General features: G+C 38.8%; 1 long non-coding RNA gene across 1 annotated transcript; it reads right to left on the bottom strand.

Moving 5' to 3' along the window:
• Nucleotides 1–360: 360 nt before the first annotated feature.
• On the bottom strand, nucleotides 361–13,110 carry LOC122690659. The gene is made up of 8 exons (XR_006340072.1): nucleotides 10,546–13,110; nucleotides 9,038–9,126; nucleotides 7,417–7,553; nucleotides 7,216–7,283; nucleotides 5,924–6,133; nucleotides 5,344–5,631; nucleotides 2,759–2,889; nucleotides 361–1,678 (listed from the first exon to the last, which is right to left on the bottom strand). It is a non-coding gene; the product is annotated as an uncharacterized LOC122690659 (long non-coding RNA).
• Nucleotides 13,111–14,001: the final 891 nt, after the last annotated feature.

Raw genomic sequence — 14,001 nt, 5'->3', positions numbered from 1 at the left:
TAAGAACCCCAAACCTCAGGTGTCCTGCTCACTCAAGCTCAAATAAGTAAGATGTTGCTGGCTGGCAATTCTCAGCAAACTGGCACATCTGTGTATTTCTTATCTAATTCTTCTCATTGGCCTGGAGCATCTCTTCACATTTTCTCTAGATAGCTTGGCACTTTGTTTCCCCTCAGTAACTGAACCTGATACTTTCCTTCTCTCATCAGCCTAGAGCTGCTGAGGAAAGAGGGGACTGAAATATAATGTCAGCTATGTGTCCCTCTCAAGTGGAGAGGAGGTGAAGAGACATGGAAGTTTAAAACTTCAAAAATTAATAAGTGGCTCAAAACTGTAATAAAAACAGGCCAAAGCATAATATTACTGATCTAAAGATATGTTTTTTTTTAAAAGGTAACAGCAACATCAAAAAGGATATTTCAAAAGAAGTAGATTTAAATGGAGACATGAGAAGAAGGAAGGGAGAACTAAAAATGTCCAAGAGTAAGGAAAAGAGCAATAGAGAAGAGCTGGGGTTTAAGATTCTCATCTTGGAATTTCCTTTGGTCCTGGGGCTTCTTTCCTTCCTGGTATCTCTGTCATGAACCTCCAGTTTCCCATGTAATTTATTCTTGAAATATCTGTCTCTCTTGGGCCTTCTGTCTTATATAGATAGGTTTGAGTCCTGGGTCTTTATGTGTGCTTGGGTACTTCCATCTTTTGGGTCACAGGTCTTCAAGTCAAGGTTTTTTAATCCCATCCTGAGTCTTTGGCCTTCTGTCTCACTGAGACTTGAGTCTTCAGTCCAACTCCAGTCTAGACATTTGGACCTTCTGTTGGTTTTGGATCATCTCACAGGGCGGTCTGGCATAAGGAACAGCTCTGCAATGTTTATTTTGATAGCTGACACTCTGCACCTACTGGAAGGGGTTAGGAGACCCCTTTACAAACACACACAAGAGTACACACACACATGCACAAAAAAACATGCAGGAGAGAGAATTGCATGAAATCAAAGAGGGAGAGACATAGACTCAAGAAATACTCAAAAGTGAATAGAAAGGCAAAAGGAGAGAAGAATCAGGAGAACAGAGATGAATGCTGAAATTGAAAATCACAAAGAACAAAGAGACACTGGGGCACACAAAGCATGGGGAAAAAAAGAGAAAATGGCCCAAGAAAGACACAAAGAACATGTAGAAAAGAGAAATATGCAAGATAAAGAGTAGAAACAGCAGAAGGGTAGCCAGTATCAGAAAAGGTGAAATGTCAAACCAACAAGGGGAACAGGTGACAGAATTCACAAAGAGAAAAAGAAGAGAGGCAGGCATAGCAAGAAATGAGCAAAAGGCACACACAAGCCAAGAGGCTCAAAGAAAACAGTGAAAGAAGAGCTAGATCTAGCAGAGCAAGGAGAATCAGTAACAAAATGAAGAAAACTAGAGAGAGACATCTAAGACAAGACACAGACCACTCCTGAGTACGAAAAAGTAAATGAGACAAAGATACACAGAGAAGAAACCAGCAAGAGAATCATGGAAATGGGTAAGACATACTTTAGACAAGAAAGACCAAAGACATTCAGAGAAGAAATAGACAAGCAAACAAATACACACTTATGAGCTTAAAAGATAAGCAAGGGCAGACATTCGTAGAAGAGGGTAAGAAACAGAAGAGACAAAATACAGTGACGAGCATACTTATGAGTTTAAAAGATAAGCAAGGGCAGACATTCGTAGAAGAGGGTAAGAAACAGAAGAGACAAAATACAGTGACGAGCATGATAAGCACAAGAAGCATCACAAAGAGAAGAAAACAAAAAAGTTCATTAATAATTGCAATAATCTGTTATTAGTGTCAATACTATTTATATTACTACTAGCAATAATAATTATAATAGCAACAATTACCACCAGCACAGATACTCTTCTACTTACAAACTTTTAATTTGGGAATTTTTTACATAGAACCAAACCACATCAACTCTGTGCTACTAGATGGTATCAGTGGTCACTTGTATTGTGTCAAATGAACTTCTTAGGTTACCTTTTACCTACCATGTACTAGGCACTGTGCTAAGCACTTTACATAAATGATTTCATTTAAGCTTCACAAAGAGACAAGTCTAATCAGACTTTAAATTGCCAAAAGGTTGTTCACGTAGTGAGTGGCAGAGGTAAACACAGAATATGTGCCTCAACATTCTGTTACAACTTTCCCAAGATTTCCAAGACAGCCGAATAAGGTGCCACACATAAGTGAATATTATACATAGTAAAGGGCCTTTAGAGAGCACCTAGTTAGTCCTCTCATTTTATATCTTCACCTTTCCCCATTCCTTTATAAAATTGACTTGATTTTTATACTTTTGATGATTATAGTGGCTGCTTCAGGGACTAGGTTTTCTTTAATATTAAATCCTAACTGCAGATTTGCTCACAAGAGTGAGAGAGGCCAGCCTTTCAGCAAAAAACAAAAACGTTTTTGGCTTAAGTTTCTATATGTTTAGGCCTCTAAGGGTGGCAAAAGATCTATGTAGAAGAGATAAACAGACAAGGTGAAACTAAATTACCCTATGACACAACTGGTACACAGACTATATTATCTTTTGAGTTGCTTTAGTGAAACCAACTGTTAATGTAGGTTACTGATCATCCTCCCATCTCACATTCAGCACCTCTTCCACCATAGATCATTATACGTCATCCGACACAAACCTCCATCAAACAGCCATTAGCTCTAAAGTAATCCTTATAGGATTACACCAACAACAACTTACTTCACATTGCTATTCTAAAATGCTAGCATGCCAGGCATGTTGATCTTCCTTGGTGTGTTCACATTTCTTGCTCTTTGCACTGCTTCAGGGAAAGATAATGATTTGGCAAATATGAAGGAAACAACCAGGAGCTACAAAAGAAAACAAGAAAGAAACCATGTAAATGCCATGAAGTATTAACTGAGTACTGTGCTAGAGTTATGGGAATATCCAAATTAATGAGCTACAGAAACTGTCTCTACAAGAGCTGAGAAAAATATAAAGTTGACACTTTTAGATTCTTAGAGATAAAACTAATATAACTGCTTCATTCAACAGAATAGGAAACTATGGCATAAACAGGAAAATGTCTTGCCTAATAACACTCGGGGAAAACCACTAGACCATTCAGGTATGACCTAAATCAAATCCCTTATGATTATACAGTGGAAGTGAGAAATAGATTTAAGGGACTAGATCTAATGGACAGAGTGCCTGATGAACTATGGATGGAGGTTTGTGACATTGTACAGGAGACAGGGATCAAGACCATTCCCAAGAAATGCAAAAAAGCAAAATGGCTGAGGAGGCCTTATAAATAGCTGTGAAAAGAAAAGCAAAGGAGAAAAGGAAAGCTATACCCACGTGAATGCAGAGTTCCAAAGAATAGCAAGGAGAGATAAGAAAGCCTTCCTCAGAGATCAATGCAAAGAAATAGAGGAAAACAAGAGAATAGGAAAGATTAGAGATGTCTTCAAGAAAATTAGAGATACCAAGGGAACATTTCATGCAAAGATGGTCTCAATAAAGGACAGAAATGGTATGGACCTAACAGAAGCAGAAGATATTAAGAGGTGGCAAGAATACACAGAAGAACTATACAAAAAAGATCTTCATGACCCAGATAATCATGATGGTGTGATCACTAACCTAGAGCCAGACATCCTGGAATGTGAAGTCAAGTGGGCCTTAGGAAGTATCACTACGTACAAAGCTAGTGGAGGTGATGGAATTCCAGTTGAGCTATTTCTAATCCTGAAAGATGATGCTGTGACAGTGCTGCACTCAATATGTCAGCAAATTTGGAAAACTCAACAGTAGCCACAGGACTAGAAAAGGTCAGTTTTCATTCTAAGTCCAAAGAAAGGCAATGCCAAAGAATGCTCAAACTACCACACAATTGCAATCATCTCACATGCTAGTAAAGTAATGCTCAAAATTCTCCAAGCCAGGCTTCAGCAATACGTGAACCGTGAACTTCCAGATGTTCAAGCTGGCTTTAAAAAAGGCAGAGGAACCAGAGATCAAATTGGAAACATTCACTGGATCATTGAAAAAGCAAGAGAGTTCCAGAAAAACATCTATTTCTGCTTTATTGACTATGCCAAAGTCTTTGACTGTGTGGATCACAATAAACTGTGGAAAATTCTGAAAGAGATGGGAATACCAGAGCACCTGACCTACCTCTTGAAAAACCTGTATGCAGGTCAAGAAGCAACAGTTAGAACTGGACATGGAACAACAGACTGGTTCCAAATAGGAAAAGGAGTATATCAAGGCTGTATATTGTCACCCTGCTGATTTAACTTATATGCAGAGTACATCATGAGAAATGCTGGGCTGGATGAAGCACAAGCTGAAATCAAGATTGCCGGGAGAAATCAATAACCTCAGATATGCAGATGACACCACCCTCATGGCAGAAAGCAAAGAACTAAAGAGCCTCTTGAGGAAAGTGAAAGAGGAGAGTGAAAAAGTTGGCTTAAAGCTCAACATTCAGAAAACTAAGATCATGGCATACAGTCCCATCACTTCATGGCAAATAGATGGGGATACAGTGAAAACAGTGGCTGACTTTATTTTGGGGGGCTCCAAAATCACTGCAGATGATGACTGCAGCCATGAAATTAAAAGACGCTTACTCCTTGGAAGGAAAGTTATGACCAACCTAGACAGCATATTAAAAAGTAGAGACATTACTTTGTCAACAAAGGTGCATCTAGTCAAGGCTATGGTTTTTCCAGTGGTCATCTATGGATGTGAGTGTTGGACTATAGAGAAAGCTGAGCGCCAAAGTTTGATGCTTTTGAACTGTGGTGTTGGAGAAGACTCTTGAGAGTCCCTTGGACTGCAAGGAGATCCAACCAGTCCACCCTAAAGGAAATCAGTCCTGGGTGTTCATTGTAAGGACTGATGTTGAAGCTGAAACTCCAATACTTTGGCCACCTGATGCGAAGAGCTGACTCATTTGAAAAGACCCTGATGTTGGGAAAGATTGAAGGCAGGAGGAGAAGGGGATGACAGAGGACGAGATGGTTGGATGGCATCACCAACTCAATGGACATGAGTTTTAGTAAACTCCAGGAGTTGGTGATGGACAGGGAGGCCTGGTGTGCTGCAGTTTATGGGGTCGCAAAGCGTTGAACACGACTGAGCGACTGAACTGAACTGAATAACACTTGGTGAGGCTCTGGAAACAACATCATCAATCACAACCTTATTCCTTTAATTGGATAGTAATCTGTACAAAGCCTATACAATCAGGACTTTACGTTACCTCTACCTCCCAACCTGCATCCCCCTAACCATCCTCTCTCATCACTGACCTAGAGTACACAGTGTGCTAGTCCTTTAGATCCAGTCTGATGATAGACAACTTTGTGCCACTTCTAATCACATTCCCATTCATAGCTGTGAAGCTTCTGTCAATTATCAGGCAGAGCATAAAAAGATAAATCTCTGTTTTATCTTCTCAAACAGCTTGTTTTTTGTTTTGTCGCACAGCTTTCCCAAGGCATCTTGAAGTATGTAAATGATTGGCAAAGTTCTCCGACAGGGCCTCAAGGGAGACTTTGACCAGTGTCACAGATGTGTCAGTCATCATCCATGTTCCCCTAAAAGAAAGAAAAACTTAGCTGTAAGCCTCTACCACATACTACAGTCCCATCCTAAACACCCTAACTAATGCAGCCTGCTATTTTCTTCACATCTTCATTCTACCCCATGTCACACTCAGTTACTTCCCAGGTTAATTAAGAGGCAGGTTTTTTTTTGTTTTTTTTTTTTACCAAAGCAGACATAGATGACAATGACTAAAACAGTCTAAATGAAAAGCTAAGTGCAATGTATACTGAAAAACAAGAAATTAAAGACTATTTATTATGCTTTTAGGGACAGTTTACCCACCTCTGGATGTGTGGTGGTTGTCTTGAGACTTCACCTTCTTAACTGGGCCCAGGAAAGAATCTTGGTAGAACCTCATGGCCTAGAGTTGTTGCTCAGTGGTAGTGAGTCTTTCCCCTGGAGGATCCTCATGCCCCATCTCCACCTAGGAATCGTCAAAGGGAATGGGTCACTAACACTGTAAAGCAACAGGCCTATTCTTTTGAGGTAGATCTGGAAAAGAGATAAAAGAAAAATAATTACTGAAATGCAGTATACTGCGAAAGTCTGTCCCAAAGAGTAACTAGGGGTTAAATTAAACTATATCTACCCTTTTCTTCAGAGTAAGGACTGGAGATTTAGAACTTTATATTCTATTAATAGCTACCAGCCTAGCAACATGCAAATTCCTCTATTCTTTCAAGCTCCATTCCCTGTACTTCCCCTCATTTCCAAGAGCAATTTAGAGCTGAATAATTACCAAAATTCCCATATTTTGTTTTAGTCACCAGTCTCTACTGATGAATAATCCTCTAGAGCAGTGGTCCCTAACTTTTCTGGCACCAGGACCAGTTTCATGGAAGACAATTTTTCCGTGGTCCAGGGTTGCGGAAATGATTTTGGGATGATTCAAGTACATTACATTTTGTTGTGCACTTTATTTATATTATTATTACATCAGCTCTACCTCAGATCACCAGGCATTAGATCCTGGAGGCTGGGGACCCTACTTGAGAGCATGGATTTTTAATGTCCTTGTGTTCTCAAAAAATAAAGTAGACATCAAGAAATTAAGGGATTGAAAATAACAAGAGGAGGAGCTAGCTTTCTCTATCAAGAGAGCTATCAAGCCACTTGAGAAGAATTCCAATGTGGTCTGACCATGTGAATTCTGTAAGACGTTGCCTCAGGCTTCTTTCATAAAGTACTATTGTAAGAATTGAGCAATCCATCTCAACAAAAGCACGTCTCTCTCACCTAGTTTTGTAGCATTCCCTTCTTTTATTAATAATTTGTAAATGAAGCAGTAAGATGTTGCAGCATTGCCAAGGTAAACAGAATTGTTTTCTCCTCAATCTACATGGTACAGTTCTTGAATAGCTTATATAAATGAGGTACCACCAAAGTACCAGGATATTAAAAAAATCAAGAATTGCTACAGGCACATAAAACCCCAGTTATTACAACAACTAAGCAAATCTATGCAAAAGGAAAAACAAGGATCCAATAATGTAGCTTACACAGGCCCTTGGGTCTCTATTATTCTACTCTTACACTCAAAAAGAAAAAAATCAAAAAGAAAAAAATGTAAACACCGTCTGTTACACACGAACTGTTGTGGGTTCCCGCCAGGCTTGAAGAAAATGATCTGAATTTCTTCCTCCTAAAAAAAAAAAAAAAAAATGTATAGAAATTGATGAAAATTGGCTCATGTTCTATTTTTAAAAGGAGACCTATAGGAAGTTAAAGCCTTTAAACCCAAAGACAGAATTCACACAATAAGCTCCTTACACTACCTCTTTCTCCAGGGAAACTGCAAGCCATCCTATTAGATTGGTTGGAGCTTATCCAGATTCTCAAAAGGAAAGACCTGCTGAATATGGAGCTTCTTAAAGTTGCTTGCAGTTCTCAGGTTTGATATGCTTGGAATGTCCTTGAGAAGAAAGACAGGGCAGGGCTCAATATAATATTCATGGTGAGATTTGACAGAAAACAACTTAATTCTGTAAAGCAATTATCCTTCAATTAAAAAAATAAATAAATTTTTTTAAATGCTGAGAAAACCTCAACAACAACAACAACAAAAAAAACCCACTAAGAAGCATTAACCTGAAGTATTAGATATAGGTATCTCCTGTCTTTCATCTCTAGCTTGTTGTCTCCCTAAGTTCCTGTAATGGCCAGCACTCGCAGTATCACAGAAGAACTAAGCAAGTATAGAAAAAAGTGCTAAATGAAAGTATGAGTCAAAGCAATAGCCACCTTAAGGGCTGTCTAAGTTTGTGGCCTAAAGGTGCTAAAAATACTTCAAGATGCAAAGCAGCAGAGGAACTGCTACTGCTGCCTGGAAGTATAATTGCCTTGATCATTTTTAATAATTAGTTACCTGCCCTTACTATAGGATAGAAGGTCACTGAAGAAGGTCTAAGTCAGGTTTGCAATCTTGAAAGTATTTTTTATGTTATGATATAGTGTGGAAAGAACCAGGTATGGCTTCCAGATCCCTGATCAAGAATTACCACATTATAAGGATCTATTATAACATCAAACAAATCCTAGACGCTCACTCCCTGGAAGGAAAGTTATGACCAACCTAGACAGCATATTAAAAAGCATAGACATTACTTTGCCAACAAAGGTCTATCTAGTCAAGGCTATGGTTTTTCCAGTAGTCAGGTATGGATGTGAGAGTTAGACTATAAAGAAAGCTGAGTGTTGAAGAATTGATGCTTTTGAGCTGTGGTGTTGGAGAAGACTCTTGAGAGTCCCTTGGACTGCAAGGAAATCCAACCAGTCCATCCTAAAGGAGATCAGTCCTGGGTGTTTATTGGAAGGACTGATGTTGAAGCTGAAACTCTAATACTTTGGCCACCTGATGTGAAGAGCTGACTCATTTGAAAAGACCCTGAAAGATTGAGGACAGGAGGAGAAGGGGAAGACAAAGGATGAGATGGTTGGCTGGCATCACCAACTCAATGGACATGAGTTTGGGTAGGCTCCAGGAGTTGGTGTTGGACAGGGAGGCTTGGCATGCTGCGGTTCATGGGGTCGCAAAAAGTCGGACACAACTGAGCGACTGAACTGAACTGATCACTTTGCTTAGTAACAGTGTTTTCCTCCACTCTTCTTCCTCTATGAACCACAGAATTTCCCCAAAATTTTATGGTACTCATCAAATTGCCCAACACCATAATAATTTGTTCACTTCTGTATCCACCATGAGATAGCAGATTCCTGGATAGGAACTATGTCTTTGATTTTACTATTTATTCCAGTGCCTGGTCTAATAAATATTTGTTGAATTAGCAAAAGGATTATCTTGAGTTTGAAGATGCCCACATTCCCAGAGCATCCCTTTCTACAACTGCTAGAGATTTTATTTCAGGCAATGAACTGAAATACAACTCCAAGATTCACCTTTGGATGCTGTCCAGTGCAGGCTTCAATCCACCTAAACTTGATCCATACTTCCTCTTGAGTGGGGGGAACCAGCTCAGAATTCATCCCTTTAAAACAAATTCCAATAAATAGTTATAGCTGTATATTAGTATTGAATGATAACTTGATTAACTACAATAAAAGATTTCATAAGCACAGACCAGTGTTTCTCAAATTGGGGTGATAAGAACCCTGGGGGTTTGTGGATATATTCACACGATCTCCAAGTTCTATATAAATTATTTAAAATGTTATATAAAATATTGTATCTTTGACAAAGCTATTTTGAAAATGGAAACCATGTTTACTTTTCAAATAACTTAAGTCAGTGTTACTCAAAACATTTACTCTTTAGGATCTCAAGAAAACTTGTTTCTTTAAAAGGTGCTGCATCCTGACAAATTACTTCAGTTTGAGAAACAAGAAGGCTCAGGACTATTCATATATTACCTCCAGTCAGTCAAATATCTTTAGGCACTGGCTGGGGGAAACAAGCTGTGAGGAAATATGGATATGAATTAAAATGGGCAGTAAGAGAAGCCCAGCTCATTAATATAATTCTTCTTGCTCTTACTGGGATACATGGACATACACACAAAAAAAGTTTTCAAATTTGATGTTAATATTTTTTCAGTTCGATATTTGTTCTTTTTACACCAGAGAGGCTAATCTTTTTAGCTCATAAAAGTATTTGTTGAAAAATGTGAAAGGGAAGAGGGGAAGGTCATGGTCTTCTTATAGAACATATTTCTCTATTGCCCTCTTGCCAAAGAGGATCCACAAATCTCTCAAACTAAAAAGACATGGCTACTCTCATCTGTTCTTGGGCAGAGAGAGAATAAGAAGCGTACAAAGTTCTAACATATCAGATTTATACTCCCAATCCCTAGAGCTTGAAAAACTCAAGCTTAAAACAATCAACAATTTGCCAGCCTGGATATAGCGAAACACAATGGCCAGGCGTTATTTCTAATCACTTTTCGTGAGTTCAAAAAAGGTAAAAACCAAATGACATTAAAATAAACCAATTATACTACCCAGGTGGCTGTAATAGTAATCATGTCCTGGACCAAAGACAAGAGTTAACCCACCTCCTTAAGTTCACCCTATCAACTTCAAACCCTAGTGTGCTCATTTTTTAAAACTCTATAACATATAATTCACACAAGGCAGCACTTGATTATTATGCTCTACAGTTATTTCAAGTGTGCTTATATTAGCTTTTTAAACAATATAACCATATTGGGGATGAGATTATATAGGACTATAGCATTTCAATCCCTCACTTCAATATAGTCTAGCATAGGACCAGATACACAATATTAATTTTGTAATTGTGTTAACTCATTGGTGATATATAAATTACAGATGAGGTAGAAACATGGAAGGAGACTTATAGGACCCTCCAATTTTTGTGTGGGTAGCATCTAAGAGAAAGAAAATGGAACAGGGAAAAGATTACTTAATAGCTACAAAGTAGTACTTACAGTATTCTAAAGAGCCAGAGACTCTTCTTACAGCTGTCCAAGGAGCTAGTAGTGCAAACTGCACCCTGAGCTGGGCCGATCTTTTGACATCCTTCTCAGACAACAGTATCCTTTTTCAGTGATTACAAAGAACTGCTGTGGTGATAGTTACTTGCTTCAGCAGTTCCATATCAAATAATTCTCTGCCAAACACCTTATACACTAGAGGCTGGGATATTATTCATTTGTATTCATTTTCACTATTGAAATTTATATCCAAAAGACTGATTAGACCTTGGCTTATTTTTCTTTTCATATAAAATGGGGAAACTGGTTCCATCATTTCTAAGTCCTCACTTCAGTGTGGTGCTTTAGGTAACTTTAAAATAGCAGAATTAAACAGGGTACATAAAATGTAATAGATTAATCAAACAAAGTGATCTATGGTTTTCAAAAGCACCTCAGCATGTTCTCTCATTTTATCCTTTTACAGCAATCTTCTTGAAATAAGTACGGACTAATTGGAGCTCCAGATGAAGAAATTTAACGATTAGGAAGTTTAGGTAGTTTTTCCTAGAAGTGAATACTGGTAAAGCCCAAATAAGGAATGGTTTGAAAATGGTGGTAGAGCCCAAAGACACTGGTCTTAAGAGTTCCACTCTAAAACTCCTTTGGTAATATACTAAAATATCAAAGTCACAGTAGTCTATCCACAGACTCACCACCCTTAGTAAAATGAGAGACACTGGTCATCAGGTACATGATATAAATGGGTTTACCGACTTCAAAATTTCAATGACCAGGTTATCAATTCCACCCTGCAATCCAGATGTCTTTCTTAAAAAATTAAAAAAAAAAAAAAAAAACCTTTTGGTTGTATCCTGGCAATTGGCACTATAAAATGGCAATATACAAGAGGAAAGGAGAGACATAGCCAGGCAATCTGCTTTGAAAGGAAGAATGCACAGATAGTGCTAACCTTCCTTCCTGGGAAGTCAATTTTCAAATGATATTTATATATAATGAAAACCCAAAATAAAGGGTAGCAATCCAGTTCCCTTGGGTCTGACTTGCCTTGAGCATTTTGCCTAGTAAAGCAGTAACAGAGGGGATCAGGAACGGTTCTGTCCCCAGAGTATGACAATAATCGGAACTGGGATCATTAACAAATGCAGGAAAAGGAGTGAAAGCCCAGTCACCTAGTTCAGGTCTGCTTTTGGTAGTCCATACTGCACAAATATAACATCAAAATGGTGTGGAGATCTTGGGCTGATGGGCTAAAAAATGGGACAATCAATACTGTGTTAATAACACAGAAGGGGCTGTGGGTGGTCAGCACTATTCAGAAGTAACGCAAAGAAGGAAATGGAAGAGTCCGTGACTGATGGGTGGGACCAAGGAAAGCGCAACAGGGAATTATAGAAATTCAAAGTGGGCAGAACAATGACATCTGGGATTGTTAACATTGTAAATCCAAGAGAAAAGTTTTGCTCAGTCAACATTTCCCAGCAACAGTGAAAAATGGGCAGGGCAGGGGTGGGAGGGGTGAGGGAGCATAATCTCATCTGGATAGATGGACACCTGAAATTGTGAACATTAAAAATCCATAAGAAGGGTCCAAGGGCAGGCAAGGGGTTTGAAGAGGGAAGATAAGGGCAAGGCCATGATTACTTGGAATTTGATACATTGGAGCCAATGCAAAAGGAGTGGGAATGTGGGTCACCCTTTGATGGACAAGTTCACAGCACAGTGCAGTGTTTATAGTTTATTATACCATGAGAAATTGGAGCTGAGAGTGCTTGCCTAACAAGACCAGGGAGGAAAAACCCATTGCCAACTGCCATTGTGCTCATCAGCAGTCCCAGTAAAAGTTTTGTGTCATCAGCAGCCCATGCAGTAATGCAAAGGGAGTATGAGGGAATGATGTGCTACTCTAATAGAAGGGTGTATAGATAAATATTCACACCCAGAGTCAAAAAAAGAAGCCTTAAGTCAGTACTCCTGATCCATAGTGAGGGTACAGGGATCCGATCTAAAGATCATACGTTTGATATATTATTGGTGCATATTAATTGTCCAAGAGCTGAGGTCATGATAGCTGACTGAGGGAGTATTACTGAAGTATACTGATAAAGCCAAGAATTTCTATTATGTACATTAACAGTAAGGGATCTTGGCAGGGAAACAGTATCCCCTGCACTATTACAAAGGAGATACAATAGTCCTAGAAGTAATAGGGTTATGGGAAAGTGCAACTCTGCACATTAATTGTCCAAATGGAAAGGTCTTAGCAATGGGCAAACTTACTGGAAGGCATAGGAAGTGAGAGGGAGCGTCCTTGTCTAGTGCACAAGAATGCACATTCACAAGCTAAGGAAAGGGAAGGCAACAGGATAAGATGAACTAAGTTGCAATTATGTAAATTAATGTTAAAGGGACATGGTGTGGTCAATTAAAATCATATACCTTGTACAAATATAAGAATCTTAAAGGGAGTATGAAGCCCCTGTAATGTAATTGTCATTACACATATTTGAGAGAGGGGCTTTAAGTGGACAGTACCCCATGCAGTAAAGCAAAGAGGATGAAAAGAGTCAGGGAGACAAGTTAATTCAGAAGACCATAGACAATTGTAATTACACATAGTCACAGTCCCAGAACAAGGGCTTTAAGGTGGTAAGTTAACCTGTGCTTCAATAAGTGAAAGGGTCCTGATCTAAAAAGCACAGCTGTGGACAACTGAGAATGTGTACAAGACAACTAAGATTGTGCACATTAACTGCAATAGTGTGTAAGATCTTAAATAGTAGGCACCTCCTGCTGAAATATAAATAGAATGGGGAGGGTCCTTACCTGAGGTACAGGTACAGGAGCAAACCTAAGTACATACATTAACAGTCCAAGACAGTGAATCTCAGCTAGTCAGAAGCAGTAATGTAAACGGGGCAAGGATATGGGATCCTAGTCTAACATAAGGGAGCATGGACTACTGAAATTATGCACATTTAAACTGTACAGAAGAAGCAGCCAGTTGATTAGGACTCCTGATGCAAAGGAGGTGGAATGGGATAGGTTTCTAGTGTAATTCTGCACATTAACTGTCCAAAAGAAAAACTAGTCAGTAGTCCCTGCTTTAATACTAAAAACTCAATATATTAGCTTATCATGAGGGCACATGCACATTGAGTCCCAAGAGAAAGAGTTTGGGTCACTACTATCCCCTGATATACTGCAAAAAGGGAGGGATATTAATTTAAAGAGAAGGACCTTAAACACTGGAATTTTGCATGTAAATACTCCCAGAAAAAAAGTAATGGAGGTGATTAATATATATTTTTATAAAACAGAATACAAGGGACTGAAGTGAAAGAATATATTGGTGGTGAATTGTCACGGTTCACTTTATTCTAGTACAAAGGTCTTGAGTAAAGGACATCCACCACTGAATACAAGGGAAATGAGTGGAGTCTTTATACA

This window comes from Cervus elaphus, chromosome X (genome assembly GCF_910594005.1).
Source record: "Cervus elaphus chromosome X, mCerEla1.1, whole genome shotgun sequence".
Classification (NCBI taxonomy): domain Eukaryota; kingdom Metazoa; phylum Chordata; class Mammalia; order Artiodactyla; family Cervidae; genus Cervus; species Cervus elaphus.
This window is presented reverse-complemented; position numbering and strand designations above follow the sequence as displayed.